Genomic DNA, 9,386 nt, shown 5'->3' with positions numbered 1-9,386 from the left:
TCTTTCAAAGGGTGTAAAATAGTTGTATGTTTGAAAAATTTGAATTTTGACATTTATTTGGATTCAAAATTGCCGCTCTTGAAATGCACCTGCTGTTGCTGGAGTGCACCACAGGTGGGACGCTTGCGTCCCACCTAGCCCATAGAGGTTAACCTCTTGGGGCTAGGTGGGACGCTAGCGTGCCACCCGTGGTGCACTCCATCAACAGCAGGTGCATTTCAAGAGCGGCAAATTTGAATCCAAATAAATGTCAAAATTCTAATTTTTCAAAAATACAACTATGTTACACCATTTGAAAGATAAACATCTCCTTAATCTAACCACGTTTTACGATTTCAAAAAGGTTTTACGGCGAAAGCATAAATTTAGAGTATGTTAGGACAGTACATTTACAAGAGTTGTGTGTAATGTTTTGTCAAGTCAAAGACAGGGTCACCAAAACCATAAAACCAGCTAAAATGATGCACTAACCTTTTACAATCTCCATCAGATGACACTCCTAGGACATTATGTTAGACAATGCATGCATTTTTAGTTCTATCAAGTTCATATTTATATACAAAAACAGCGTTTTACTATGGCATTGATGTTGAGGAAATCGTTTCCCTCCAATAACCGGCAGTCAAGTCAGCGTCAGAAATTAAATAATTAAAATTAGAAAACATTGGTAAAATATTATATTGTCATTTAAAGAATTATAGATTTACATCTCTTGAACGCAATCAACTTGCCAGATTTAAAAATAACCTTACTGGGAAATCACACTTTGCAATAATCTGAGCACTGCGCCCAGAAAAATACGCGTTGCGATACAGACTAGACGTCATGTTGGGGAGATCTAAAATCGAAAATACTATGTAAATAATCCATTACCTTTGATTCTCTTCATCAGATGTCACTCCTAGGACATTATGTTACACAATACATGTATGTTTTGTTCAATAAAGTTCATATTTATATCCAAAAACCCCTTTTTACATTGGCGTTTGACGTTCAGAAAATGTATTCCCCACCAAAACCTCCGGTGAATTTACAAAAATACTCATCATAAACGTTGACAAAATACATAACAATTATTTTAAGAATTATAGATAGACTACTCCTAAAATAGCTTTACGGAGAAAGCACATTTTTCAATATTCTGAGTACATAGCTCAGCCATCACAGCCAGATATTCAGACACCCGCCAAGTTCGGGGGCACCTAAACTCAAAATTAGTATTAGAAATATTGTATTACCTTTGCTGATCTTCGTCATAATGCACTCCCAGGACTGCTACTTCCACAAGAAATGTTGTTTTTGTTCGAAATAATACTATTTATGTCCAAATACCTCCGTTTTGTTCATGCGTTCAGGTCACTATCCAAAGGCTAACGCGCGGGCGCAGTTCGAGACACAAAAAGTCAAAATGTTCCATTACCGTACTTAGAAGCATGTCAAACACTGTTTAAAATCAATCTTTATGGTATTTTTCTTGTATAAATGCGATAATATTCCAACTGGACAATAGCGTAGTCATTCAAGAAGAAAAAGAAGGAACAGCGTTCTCGCGTGACTGCACATATCCAATCCCTTTGTCCCCAGGCAGGCCACTCAGTAACTGAGCTCCTATACTCTGCCAAGTGACAGGAGAAGGCTCAATCCACTTTCTGAAGGCTTTAGACAGCCAATGGAAGCCTTAGAAAGTGCAACGTAACCCCACAGATACTGTAGATTCGAAAGGGACTAGAAAGAAGAACTACATTTCTCAGATCCTTCACTTCCTGGTTGACTTTCTCTCAGGTTTTTGCCTGCCATATGAGTTCTGTTACACACAGAAGCATCCAGGGTCTCTCACACAGCATCTCCACTCCCACTTGTCTCCAATTTTACATACCAACCCTCAGCTTCCCTCAGCCCATCCCATCTATCTCTGCAGGCCACTTCGGGTTTCTACTTTAACACATATCTTTCAACTACGCTGTGATGTTTAACGAACAATTTCAATCTAATCGAATAGAATCCACAGATTGCGAGTTGAAGATAAATACTTTTACTAAGAGTATTAGTATATTAGTAATTGACTGACCCGGTCTCTCCAGATCTCCTAAGGGTCTCCAGATCTCCTAGGGTACATTTTAGATCAATGCTATGCATTTTCAGCCATTCCTGAACCTGAGACCAGAAAGAGGCTACCGGAGGGCAATACCAAAATAGATGGTCTATTCATTCTGTGTCCTCACAACAAAATCTGCAGAGGTTCGATGATTTTATGCCCCAAATATTCAGTATTTTGTTGGTGGCAAGAATTCTATATTTTAATCTTAACTGAAAAGCACGAAGTCTTGAATTTTGCGTTGTTTTATATATCAACTCATACACCCTGTACAATGGAATCGGTACATCAAAAATCTCTTCCCAACTATTTTGCCATCTGTATGGCAGAGTTGTCAACATCCTGGTCCTCAAATGAAACTGGTAAACTTTCCCATTTATGCTATTTTTATTCCTCTGCCAGTTTTGATCCTTTATATTGGGCAGACAGACCAGTTCCCTACCTCCTCCCGCTGCCACTCGCCTCCTACGTTTTTGGGGCAATGCTGTAATCAATTGGTTGTACTCTTGGATTGAGCAGACCTTTCCATATAATTCTGATAACACCATGAAGGACATAACTCTACCATTCCAATTGACAATATCATTTAAGAACAAAATACCCTTATCAAAAATATTGTGCACAAATACTGGTATTTTATCAACCAGCACATTAGAGTTCAGCCATAGTATTTTTTGTAATATTTGTTTTATCTTTTCAGGTGGATTAAATTGTATCCAGCTCTGCAATGCTTGTTTGAAAGAGAGATACTTTGAAAGTATCATTTGCAATTAATCGAAAATGAGACATGGCATCTCTGCACAAAGGCAAAAAGGCCATTTTTAAACAATGGATGAGCTTTTCTTAGTAATCTACTTGAACCATTTAGGGTTCAAGTAAAACTCTTGAATTAGTCTCCCCTGTGGCTCAGTTGGTAGAGCATGGTGTTTGCAACGCCAGCATGGTGGGTTCGATTCCCACGGGGGGCCTGTATGAAAAAAAAAAAAATGCATGAAATGTATGCATTCACTACTGTAAATCGCTCTGGATTTAAGCTTCTGCTAAATGACTCAAATGTAAAATGAATAAGTGAAGATTTCAGAGAGGTTTAGTGCTTTATATTTAATAATCTCAACCCACCCAATTCATATTCATAATATATTACATTAGATCGTTCTTGAATAAGTTCCTCAAGTTCTTGTTTTGTATCTCTGTAGTATTGTTTTTATTGCTATTTACCTTTACTATTAGTTCATGGGTTTTCTTTTAGCTAATGCTGACTATGGGGCATACAACCATTGAAGCTCTGCAGATTTGAGGATCCAGAATCAATTGTCCATTTATTTTGGTATCGATCTAAAACTGACCCTAGAAATAGTACTGTTGGAGAGACCGTGTCAGTCAATGTATTGCAACTCAGTCTGTAGATTCTATTTGACAGAAATTGTATGTTAATCACAACATCGTATGCTGCGTAGAAATCCCAAAAGGGTGGCCAGCAGAGACAGGTGGGATGGGCTAAGGGTTGGGATGTGGAATTGGAGACAAGTGGGAGCGGAGTTGCTGGGCAAAGGATAGAATGACAGATGTAAAATAAATTCCATATAAAAGGTAAATACATTGACGGGCTGTGTTGATACAGTTGAGGTTGATGCCATGCAGGTGTTTGTACAAATGCACCAAGATGGACATGGTGCCATACATGCACTCAAACATTGTTGGCCTTGCTGTTATATTGTCCATGATGGTTTTCATTCATTGGTGGTTCATGTGGCAGGGCATGGATTGATTTTCTTTCTCAGGGTGGAATCTGATGGTTGAGGGGCAGCATCGGTGGGAGATCTGTCTACGTGCCCTTCAGCAGGGCGTTGACCCCGTTTGCCTCTCTGGATAAGAGGCTGTTAGATGACTGTGGTGTAGTTGGGCAGCATCACTGCATGTATATGTTTAAGAAATAGCCTCTAGCTTAATTTCCACATCACGGTAACATTTGGCTTATGATCTGATCAATAAGAGCCAATCACTTAATGATCAGGGTTTGTAGGGTCTACACATTGTATGTAATGTCTTAACCGTCCAGGTCTGCTTTGAGAACAGATTACCTGGTGACTTGGACAAGTAAGCCTGCTGATGTCATAAGTACTACCCGTCAGTGATTTGAGGGGCAGGTACAATTGATTTAAATTGTTTGACCATCCAGAGCACAATGAGTATTTTACAACTGCCTAAAGGTGGGCACAGAATACAGACAAAGGCACGTTAGCGCCAGGTACAAATTAGTCCGGTGAAAGGCGAGAATAAAGGACACACGTTCAGAAATATTCGTGTGACATTTAGTAACATACAAGAGGCAACCATTCTTGTCTTTCTGACACTTCATTTAATTCAGACCAACCACAGTTCAGAAATGCTTCAACACAAAATACACAGGTTTACAATGGTCATTGAAGTTGGAGGAAAACAGCACGACCTGATGAAGATATCCCAGAAGCCTTACGTATATTAGTCACTAGCCCACACAAACACCCAGATTTGGCCATCCTTTTCTTCTTTCTCTTAGATCGGGGTGAGATCCATATTCAGCGTGCCAACTATGGTCGTCGTCAACACGATGTGTGTTCCATTAGGCACCCACAGGAACAACTCAAAAACACCAACTGCCTCAGCCAATCTAGCACCAGCACAATGGCAGAAAGGTAGTGAAACCTTTAGTGTGCATTTACCTGTAGGCACTCATTGGCTGTGGTGTTAACCTCTACCTGTTGACACACAGGTGTGACGGAGAGCGCCAGTGTATCGTCAAGGTATCCAACTCCGTGTTCGGCGACCCCTGTGTTGGAACTTATAAGTACTTGGATGTGGCTTACACCTGTGACTGAATGTGAGTTTTATATATGTGCATGCACACATGACTGGGAACTAGAATGCTGACGGTTTGTCTTGCAGAATATCTTCCTGTGGAACCTGAATATGTACAAGGCTTCTGGGATATCTTCATCAGGTTGTGCTGTTTTCCTCCAACTGCCAAATCAACTTCAATGACCATTGTAAACCTGTCTATTTTGTGTGGAAGTGTTTCTGAACTGTGGTTGGTCTGAATTAAATGAAGTGTCAGAAAGACAAGACTGGTTGCCTCTTGTATATTACTAAATGTCACACCAATATTTCTGAACATGTGTCCTTTATTCTCGCCTTTCACCGGACTCATTTGTACCTGGCGCTAATGTGCCTTTGTCTTACTGTCTGTATTCTGTGCCCACCGTTAGGCAGTTGTTAAATGCTCTGGATGGTCAAACTATATTTAAATCAATTGTACCTGCCTCTCAAATCACTGACAAGTAGTACTTATGACATCAGCAGGCTTACTTGACCTAATCTGTATGCATCAACAGCTAATCTGGTGACAAAGCAGACCTGGACAGGTTATACAATGTGTAGACCCTACAAATGTACATCAGTAAGTGATTGGCTCAGATCATGAACCAAATGTTACCGTAACGTGTAAATTAATCTAGAGGCTGTTTCTTCTCTTAAACATACTTGCAGGGAAGCTGCCCAACTACATCACATTAGTCATCTAACAGCCTCTGATCCAGAGACACACACACACGCAAACAGGGTCAACGCCCTGCTAAAGGGCACATCGACAGATCTCCACAATGTCAAAAACGTAGTCCAACACAGTTCCAAGAGCAGCCCTTCAACCATCAGATTCCAGCCAGAGAATAAATAGAATTCCATTCCCTGCACCACAAACAAAACAACCATAAAAACATCCAGGACAATACAACAGCAAGGCCAATGTTTGAGTGCATGTATGGCACCATGTCCATCTTGGTGCATTTGAATGAGTGTATGCATTTGTACAAACACCTGCATGGCATCAGCCTCAACTATATCAACACAGCCCCTCAGTGTCAATGTATTTACCTTTTATATATAATTTAGATCTGTCATTCTATCCTTTGCCCAGCAACTCCTCCCACTTGTCTCCAATTCCACATCACAGTCCTCAGCTTCCCTTAGCCCATCCCGCCTGTCTCTGCTGGCAACCCTTCGGATTTCTATGCAGCATATCTTTCAACGATACAGTTTATCTAATTGAATAGACTCTAGACTGAGTTAAACTTTTACTATGAGCGTTGGTAATTGACTGACAAGATCTCAAGTATTTCTAGGGTCCATTTTAGATCTATGCTATGCATTTTCAGCCATTCCTGACAGGCTGCTTGAAGACAATACCAAAATAAAAGGTCAATTCTGTATCCTCACAAAATCTGCAGAACTTTGATGATTGTATGCCCCAAATATTCAGCATTTTGTTGGCAAGAAATCTTTAAAATGTTTGCTGAAAAGCACAAGTCTTGAATCAACTCGTACACCCCGTACCATGGAATCGGTAAATCAAAAATTTCTTCCCAACAATTTTGCAATCTGTATGGCATAGATGTCAACATCCTGGTCCTCAAATGAAACTGGTATACATTCCTATTTATGCTATTTTTTTTCCTCTGCAAGTTTTGGTCCTTTATATTGGACAGACAGACCAGTTCCCTACCTCCTCCTGCTGCCACCTGTCTCCGTTGTTGGGGTAATGTAATCAACTGGTTATAATCTTGGATTGAGCAGACCTTTCCATATAATTCTGATAACTCCATGAAAGACAATTCTACCATTCCAATTGACAATATCATTTAAAAACAAATAGCCTTTTCAAACTTTTTTCCCATAAATATTGGTCTTTTATAAACCGTCACATTTGAGTAGTGCCATAATATTTGTAATATTTGTTCTATCCTTTCAGGGGGATGAAATTGAAATTGTAGCCAGTTCTGCAATGCTTGTTTGAAAAAGAGAAATACTTTGAAAAAAGTATCATTTGAAATTAATCAAAATGAGACATGGAAATCTGTACACAGGCCAAAAAGTCTATTTTAGACAATGAATTAGCTTTTTTTAGTAATCTACTTGAGGAACATTTAGGGTTCAAGTAGAACTTTTGAATAAGTGAAGCTTTTAGAGAGAAGTTTAGTGCTTTTATATTTAATAATCTCAACACACCCAATTCATATTCATTATATAGCGAGCTAGGCCTGCATACCACCCTGCATCTTACTGCTGCTTTGCTTCTTAAGCTAAGCAGGATTGGTCCTGGTCAGTCCTTGGATGGGAGAACAGATGCTTCTCAAAGTGGTGTTGGAGGGCCAGTAGGAGGCACCCTTCTGTCTTGTCTAAAAAATATCCCATTGACCCAGGGCAGTAGGGTGCCGTCTTTTGGATGGGACGTTAAATGGGTGTCCTGACTCTCTGTGATCACTAACGATCCCATGGCACTGATCGCAAGAGTAGGGGTGTTAACCCCAGTGTCCTGGCTAAATTCCCAAATTGTCCTTCTTACCATCATGGCCACCTAATCATCGCTGGTGTACAATTAGCTACTTCATCTCCCCTCCTCTCCCCTGTAACTATTCCCCAGGTTGTTGCTGTAAATGAGAATGTGTTCTCAGTCAACTTACCTGGTTAAATAAAATAAACACATTCATAAATATAGATAGGCACACTGTATCTTGTCTGGTTTAGCGTCCCAAATTAAGATAAATATTTTTTGCTCATATGAATTGAAAAACAAATCATCAGGAGTATGCAGCGCCATATGAAAGTAAGTAAACTGTGATATGACTAAGGAGTTAATCAGGGCAAATTTTCTATAAATAGACAGGAATTGACCTCTCCATGGTTGCAGGATCTTGTCTGTTTTCTATTGAAATTAATTTTGTAGGGCTCATGTAATATTTTTTTATATGAATACCAAGTATGTCTACTTCACCATCAGCCAATTTTAAAGATAAACTGCATATTAATGTAAAAGTTGTATTTTTTAAAGATCCAATACCTAACATTGTACACAGGTTTTAGTCCAGAGAGTCCAGAAAACGTATCTAGATCTTCAATGAGACATTGCAGGGATCTAGCTTGCGGACTTAATAAAAAACTTGAGTCATCGGCATACATGGACACCTTTGTTTTTAAACCTTGGATTTCTAATCCTCTAATGTTGTTATTTGATCTGATTTTAGTAGGTAGCATTTCGATGGCCATAATGAATAGATATGGTGACAGCGGACACCCTTGTTTAAGTCCTCTTGACGATTCAAAACTCTCTGAAAAGTAGCCGCTATTTACTATTTTACACCTATACAGTACTTTTACCCATTTTAAAAGAGAATCACCAAAATTGTAAAAATCCAGGCATTTTATGAACAAATTTGTAGTCCGTAATTTCCTGTAGACCCTGCCACATACGTCTCGTGTCTTGGCCGTTGAATTGCAACTCCATTTTCTCCCTATACCGACATTCTGCTTGTTTGATTGCCTTGCGGAGGGAATAACTACACTGTTTATATTCAGCTATATTCCCCGACCTCTTTCCATGGTTGAATGCGGTGGTTCACGCATTCAGTTTTGCACGAGTTTTACGATATATAAGTCAGGTGAACAAAAGGACTTGAGTTACTGTATGTTGATATTGTTACACCATGAGTCATTAATCATGAGGCATAAACCCCTACCCTTCCACTTACCAGAGAGATGTTTGATTCTGTCGGCGCGACGCATGAAGAAACCCGATGGTTGTATGGACTTTGATAACATATCCCGAGTGAGCCATGTTTCCGTGAATCAGAGAATGTTACAATCTCTGATGTCTCTCTGGAAGGCAACTCGTGCCCTAATGTTGTCCACAAATAACTGCATAATTTCCTAAGGACTTGAAGCGAGGCGACCATCTCTGTCTGCGCCATCTTGAGATCATTTAGCTTCCTCACAGATGACTTTCATTTTGTAATATATTATATTAGTTGTTTTTTGAATAAGTTCCTCTAAATCTTGTTTTTCCTCTAATTTATTTTGTATCTCTATAGTTTCGTTTTTATTGCTATCTACCTGTACTATTAGTGAATGTATTTCCCTTGTTAGTCTTCTCTTTAGCCAGAAACTGCTTTTTCATTGTTGTTGAAAATTGAATTGAATGACCTCTGAAGGTACATGTAAAGGTATCCCAAACAATAAAGGGATTTACTGAACCTCTATTGTACTGGAAAAATTCAGTTAAATTATTGTCTTAGTTAAAAATAAATTGTCCTCCAGTGGACTTTGATTAAATACACAATATCCCCATCCACGTGGAAATTCTACAAGAGTTGTGAAAGCCAATTTAGATGATCCGATCGCATTCTGTCTCTTATTGCCCATTGGTTTTATTTGGGATGAGTACAGCAGTACCACAACGACAGTCCCACAGGACATATTGATG

This window comes from Salmo salar, chromosome 22, assembly GCF_965601325.2.
Source record: "Salmo salar chromosome 22, fSalSal1, whole genome shotgun sequence".
In the NCBI taxonomy this organism is placed as follows: domain Eukaryota; kingdom Metazoa; phylum Chordata; class Actinopteri; order Salmoniformes; family Salmonidae; genus Salmo; species Salmo salar.
This window is presented reverse-complemented; position numbering follows the sequence as displayed.